Here is a 7,350-nt window from a genome sequence, read left to right on the forward strand (position 1 = left end):
AATATGTTGTTATATGTTGGTTAATTACCAGTTCCTCTTGGCTATCTAACCAAAACTGAGCCCCCTTAATGCAATTCTGAGAAACACAGCACTGCGAGATAGATAGAGTGTACTCCCTAGCACTAGACTAATTTAAGTTCAAGGAGTATTTAAAAAATATGTAAGAGTATTCAATGGAAAAATATGTTGATGAGAAAATGAATTCTTAAAAGCGGTATTCAAATACAGGAGGCCAGAGGTGATTCTTGAGGGAGAACACATAGTGTATACAGTGATCCCTCGCTATATTGCACGTCGACTTTTGTGGCTTCACGGCATCGCGGATTTTATATGTAAGCATATCTAAATATATATCGCGGATTTTCACCTTTTGCGGGGGGATCTGGGACGCAACCCCCGCGATCGAGGAGGGATCACTGTAGCGACAAAATGTGCTTCTAAACAGGCTTCACCCACAAGAGTTTGTCCTTAAAACCTGCCCTCAATTTTCTCCTGTCCATTCACTTTAAACGGCCGGGGTTGCAGTGCTCAATTTCGCCATATATATTAGAGAAATACATAAAATAAGTATGGAAAGACAGGGAGAAGTAGCTGCCAGTTGTTATAGCCCTACATTGACGCCAGCTAGACTGTCATGACAGAGACTGCATGCAGCACATCGTTCACGTTTATTCTTAGTACAGGAATGTCTTTGCATGCTAAAGTATGGTCTGCAGAAATGTTTTTTCCCTTTGCTACAGGTTGTGTACATTTTTAACATATGTAAAGTGTTCTCCGCATACCCAGCTCTCTATACATTTAACTAGGTTTCTTTTTCGGGCTCTTTTCAGCCACAGATGGTTAATTTCTTGCAACTGCAGACTTGCCACTGGTCAGGCGATGTTGTCAAGAGCACCCTTGATCCTTTCTGATTAAGCTACCTCCCCAACTTTAAGTGCCGCTTTAATGGGACGTTGGATTGGTTTAAAAATGTCACACTCAGTGAACCATCCAATTGTTCCTACCTACATTAAGGCAGATTCACTCGCGGTTGTCTCCAGATCTATCTGGCCATGTGGGACTAGGGGAGCCAGCGATTATTTAAGAAGGATGGATAGGTGAATCAACATAAAGCATAATATTTCTCAGAATTGATTAAAGAGTTTGCTTATTTGTTTTGCTTGTATTTTGTCTAATGAATCTAAGCCCTTAAACCCTTTCGCTAAGTTTCATTTAACAGAAAAATGCGAGAAGTAGACACAACTAAGGGGTATTTGACTCTCTTATATAATGACAGTAATCTTGATCTTTGCTTTGTATTTTTTATCATCTATCTTATTTCTTTTTAGGCATTTTATTTATTCTTGGCGCATTTGAAGAACGTGGATTTAGGAAATGTGGTTGTCCTTTGAGATGAAACAAACAAAAAACAAGCAAAAACTCCTGTTAATATGAAGCATGGTGTATTATTCAAAGTATTTAAGTGCTCACAAAACTGGTAAAGAAAAACTATGAAAAAAGCAAAAATATTAAAATAGATATGAATGAACTGTGGTCAAACTGTGATCATGCATCCACACAAAACTTTTGCTTCCTGCAAATAATAACCAAACTGATCAGTCACATAGTGAAGAACAGAGTGATTGACTTAAAGAAAAATTCTAAACAATGAGGAGCAGCTAACCAGCACTGCCCTCCTCAGTGTGAGGTATGTCGTGTGTTCTCCGGTGGTGTTGTAGTCATTGTGTTTCCACCTGATGACCATCAAACGATCCAACAAATGACCAAGACAACTTGGTGTTAGCAACCTTGGACTACCTGAGGGAAAGCACTGCACCTGGGCCTACCAAGCCAGGTCATCTCCTATGATGCATCATCAACTTGGAGCAAGTGTGTCATGATGTCTCTGCATGGGTTGAGTCCAGAAAACCTGCAAGTGCACATGGGCGCCATTCACTAGAGCAAAGGAGTCTGAGCAGCCAAGTCTGTCCGCAGCAGTCTGCGACTTCCTCCTCTCAACTCGCTCCCAAGTGATTTCCAAGTATGTAAGATTTGTTTATAGAGAGAAACAATTTTACACACTAGAGTTAAATGACTGGTGTCATTTATACTAGACCGGTGTTAATGAAAAAGTTGGCAGCACTATTTTTACTTTTCTGTTTTGAAACATGACAGCAAAATCTAAAGAAATATGGTGAACGTTAATAAATTTATAACGGCATGACTGTGTGTGTCTTTCTGAAATGTTTGTGCAGTACTCGTATTTACCTGAGATGTAATCCTGTTGTTAATCAATCAGTCTATGGTTTCAGGACTCAAAGCCTGTGTCCATTTGCTGTTGCATAGATCGGCACATCACTCCATGTCTGCACTGGTCTTCATCCGACATCTCACAGAAATGCATGAAAGGTTTATTAGCAACTAGCAAAATACCTGCGCTTCGCAGCGGAGAAGAAGTCTGTTAAAGAAGTTATGAAAAAGAAAAGGAAACATTTTAAAAATAACGTAACATTTGCTTTCTATTCGTTTGCATAAGCACAATCCTTCACCAACAATTATTTAATGTTAGCTCAGACCCGACACTTAAAAGTTTCTGTCGCACTTTTGCTGAGTTTGTACCAAACACGTCCTCTCATTAAACTTGTATCTCGTGAATATTGTATTCGTCTTAGGCATGACAAACGTCAGCAGCATCGTGTCTATGAACTTAATTTAAAGTTAAGCTTTACACCTTGCTTTCCTATTCGTTTGCATAAGCACAGTCCTTCACCAGCAATTATTTAATGTTAGCTCAGACCAGGCACTTAAAAGTTTCTCTCGCACTTTTGCTGGGTTTGTGTTAACACTATTCCATCCCTGACCATCTCATCTTCGTTTGCATAAGCACAGTCCTTCACCGGTAATTTTAACTCAGTTACAAAATGATCAAAAGTCTCATTTATACCCTGCGTTCTCTCAGTAAACTTGTATCTCGTGAATATCATATTCGTGTTAGGCATGACAAACGCAAGTGGCAGCGTGTCTATGAACTTAATTTAAAGTTAAGCTTTACACCTTGCTTTCCTATTCGTTTGCATAAGCACAGTCCTTCACCAGCAAGTTTAACTCCGTTACAGCAATTTTAACTCTGTTACAAAGTGATTCAAAGTCTCGTTTATACCCTGCGTCTTCTCATTAAACTTGTATCTCGTGAATATCGTATTCGTCATAGGCATGACAAACGCCAGCAGCAACGTGTCTATAAACTTAATTTAAAGTTACGGTTTACAGCGTGCTTTGTTTCCGCAGTAGCTGCACTTATGAATACGCTTGTATGCGTCACTCGCTTCATATTCTTTTGCTGCCTTCTCAACTGTGTAATGCATTTTTTGTTCAGCGCTCTTGGGAGCTCTCCCTTGTTCTCTGTGTACTGCGTTCACAGTCAGTTCATGTGAGCCGCTCGGAGTACATGCATCTAAGGTTCTCAGCTGTGCTTGTGCTATGTCGTGTGATGTCCAGGGCTTTAATTAATGTTAGTTAAGACCCGGCACTTAAAAGTTTTTCTTGCACTTTTGCTGAGTTTGTGCCAAACACCACCCTGACCATCTCATCTACGTTTGCATAAGCACAGTCCTTCACCCGCGAATATTTAGTGGCAGAGTGTTTCTATTGGATTGCCGCTGACGGACGGCCTTATATGGGCAGGCACTCAATTACATGGGAGGCGTGACAATGAGGGACGCAACTCCGCCCCACATGGCGACCAAGCTACAGGCTACGGCCGTATATATGTACATAAGTAGGTTCCAGTTATGACCGTTACGCGTAGAATTTCGAAATGAATCCTGCCTAACTTTTATAAGTAAGCTTGTAAGGAATGAGCCTGCCAAATTTCAGCCTTCTACCTACACGGGAAGTTGGAGAATTAGTGATGAGTCAGTGAGTCAGTCAGTCAGTGAGGGCTTTGCCCTTTATTAGTATAGATTCTAAAGTGGTGGGTCTTGTGAAAGACCTGTGCTCCATTCACGATCAGTTTCTAGATTTACGCAGATATGAGAGTGTTACTTTAGGTTTTCATGTCATTTTGTCAGCATCTCAGTATATTTACTAAATGAAATTTAAAACATGTAGCATATTGGTGTGCTGGTTACTGCTTCTGCCTCATAGCTCCATTTACCAGGATGTCATGATTTTAAAGGTTTTGCTCTATGAATAACCCTTTCATTTGTGTTTATATTTTTGTTTTTGAATTTGTAAGATCAATTATTGCCATGGGTGGCACAGTGGTGCAGTGGGTAGTGCTGCTGCCTTGCAGTTAGAAAATCCAGGTTTGCTTCCAGGGTCCTTCCTGTGTGGAGTTTGCATGTTCTCCCCGTGTCTGCGTGGGTTTCCTCCGGGAGCTCCGGTTTTCTCCCACAGTCCAAAGACATGCAGGTTAGGTGCATTGGCGATTCTAAATTGTCCCTAGTGTGTGCTTGGTGTGTGTGTCCTGTGGTAGGGCTGGCACCCTGCCCGGGGTTTGTTCCTGCCATGCACCCTGTGTTGGCTGGGATTGGCTCCAGCAGACCCCCGTGACCCTGTAGTTGAATATAGTGGGTTGGATAATGGATGGATGGATGTTGTTGACTTTCATGTTGTTTTTTCTCTAGGGGCTGTGGACATATTGTTGAGATTGCTGTGAATGTGTGATGTTATCGTTCCACCAGTACTTAACGTGGGGGCGTGCTAACACTGACATCCAAGTTAATAGATAAATAATATAAAATGTTTTGGTGCGTTAGAATTGTAAAAGTATAAGAATTTTGGGAGTTATCCAGGTTCTTGCATATTTTGGACTTTTGATTTTTTTAGTTTGTTCTGGTGTTTGGAGTTTCGCCATTAATCCTGGCCACTTTCTGACAAAATGGTAGTGAAAACCCAATACACAATAGCATTGAGATGATGATGGGAATAACAAAAATATATAAATGAGAAAATCACATATAAAAATTGTAAAATATGACTCTTCTATAGCCATAACATTGAATTATTCCTTGAGGCAGTGGAAGTCTCTGCTCCAGGCCTACAGCAGAAGGTCCTACAAAATTGCACAACTTTTTAGTTAATCTGCTGACTAGCATAGTCTTGGTATAAATTTTCACGATTTGATGGGCAACCAACTGTCATAGCATCACCCCTGGTTATATACAAACATTTTCACAAGACAAAAGCCAGATTTCAGTTTTTGACTATTAATTCGGTAAACGTCAGAACTTTATCTGAGGTCGAAGATGGGGGTGTCTGTCTCTATGTGGACTCGTAAAGTATTTACTGTACATCCCTACATTTTTTCATATTTTGTTATGTTGCAGCTTTGTGAAAATGTATTAAAAATTAAAACTGAAATCTCACTTTGACACAAGTATTCAATCCCTTTGCTATGACACTTGAAATTTGTTTCAGGTGCATGATATTTTATTAAACATCATTGAGATGTTTCCACACCTTGTTTCAAGTCCATCTGTGGTCAGTTCAGTTGATTGGACATGATTAGGAAAGGCACACCCCTGTCTATAGAGGGTCCCACAGCTGACAATATGCATCATAGAAATTAAAGAAGCCTAGAGGTCGATGGAATTGCCTGCAGAGCTTGAAGACAAAATGATGTCAAGACACAGATCTGGGCAAAGCTACAGAAAGAAAAATCTGCAGCATTGAAGGTTCTCAAGAATTCCATTTAAGAATGTGTTGGAAACAAACACAACTCCTCCTAGTGCTGGTCACCCAGTCATGCTGGTAAGAATTAAAACACTAAAAACCTGATGGTCACTCTGGCTGAGCTCCAGAAAACCTATGTAGAAATGGAACTCATGGAAGCCTGCATGAACGTAGTAAAAAGGCACCTAAAAGGATTCTTTAGACTGTGAGAAACAAGATCCTGTGGTCTGATAAATCCAGGATTAGCATCATGTCTGGAGCAAATCAGGAACTGCTTGACACCTGTGCAATCCCAACAAGGAAAAAGTGTGGTGGTGGCAAGATCATGTTGAGTTCTTTTTCAGTGACAGACTTGAACTGAATGGTACATCTTTGGGGAGACTTGAAAATAGCTGCCCATTGATGGTCTCCATCCAACCTATCAAATCTTGAGAGCATCTGTAGGAAAGAATGGCACAAACTCCAAAAGACAAAGCTTATTGCATCATATCAAGAAGTTGTTTCATTTAAGTACTGAGTAAAGTGTCTGAATGCTGACGTCAATGTGATATTTCTGACATTTTGAGTGTTGCTTGATGAAGGAAAAATTAAATGATTTTTAGCATAAGGCTGCAACATAAGAGAATGTGAAAAAGAAGGGTGTTCTAAAAACTTGCTGAAGGTTCTTCAGATCATAAAGGGCCAATTTAAAGTCATCAATCCATCTAGCAGCATATTGGCCATAACACCTGTGGTCATGTCATCCCGGCCAATACCCCCAGGCCGCCAGGTGGAGCTTTCTCTGCAGCATGGAGGTGTCCCAAATACCAGCAGGGAATCATGGACGATGGAGTTTTCCTTTACAGCCCTGCTGGATACCACAGGGGTCAACAGAGGACGCTGCTGGGAGGCCCAGAGAGTTGTATGTGCCCTATAACCCGGAAGTACATCTTAGGCAAAGCGAAAGGGGAAATGACGTACTTACAGGATGAAGAAGAGTTTTTATCTGACATGGAAGTGCTAGGAAGTCACATGGACTGCGGGTTCAGAAACACTTCCGGGTCAAGGACTATAAAAGGATGATGGGAAATCCTAGACGTTGAGCTGAGCTGGGTGGAAGGGTGGCAACATGTCTGGGAGTGGTGGAGTGTATTATTGATTATTAATTGTGTATTGACAAGGTTTTATGAGTAGTGTGGAGAGGAGGGTGCTTTGTGCACTGTGCAGTTCAAATAAAATAATAATTTGGACTTTTATCTGGTGTCTGATGTATTGTCCGAGGGTTCAAGGGAGCGATAGTGCCCCTCATCTTTCACAGACCAAAGACAGCTTTAGTGAAGTAAGTAAAGTAAGTAAAAAATGGAATGCATAACTGTTGAGGTGAACAATTCAGACATATACGTACGCACATGTAAACACTTTGTGTTGAGTAATGTGTAAGACACAGTTGTCCATATTGATCAAAATATAACCCTGGCAGTGATAGTCTGATATACTGTATGAAATACCTGGACAGAGTGGTTACAGATGCTGATCGTGATGCAATTGCAAAAAAGGTCCCTGGGTACTTTGCCGGAAACTACTTTTGTGCATAGAAGTGTTCTTGTATATTTATGAAAATTCTTTATTTGACATATCGTTATCAAGAGCATACAAGGCACATTCACAGTAGACAAGCCTTCAGTACAATAACAGTATCAATGAGGGTCACAAATT

This window comes from Polypterus senegalus, chromosome 11 (genome assembly GCF_016835505.1).
Source record: "Polypterus senegalus isolate Bchr_013 chromosome 11, ASM1683550v1, whole genome shotgun sequence".
In the NCBI taxonomy this organism is placed as follows: domain Eukaryota; kingdom Metazoa; phylum Chordata; class Cladistia; order Polypteriformes; family Polypteridae; genus Polypterus; species Polypterus senegalus.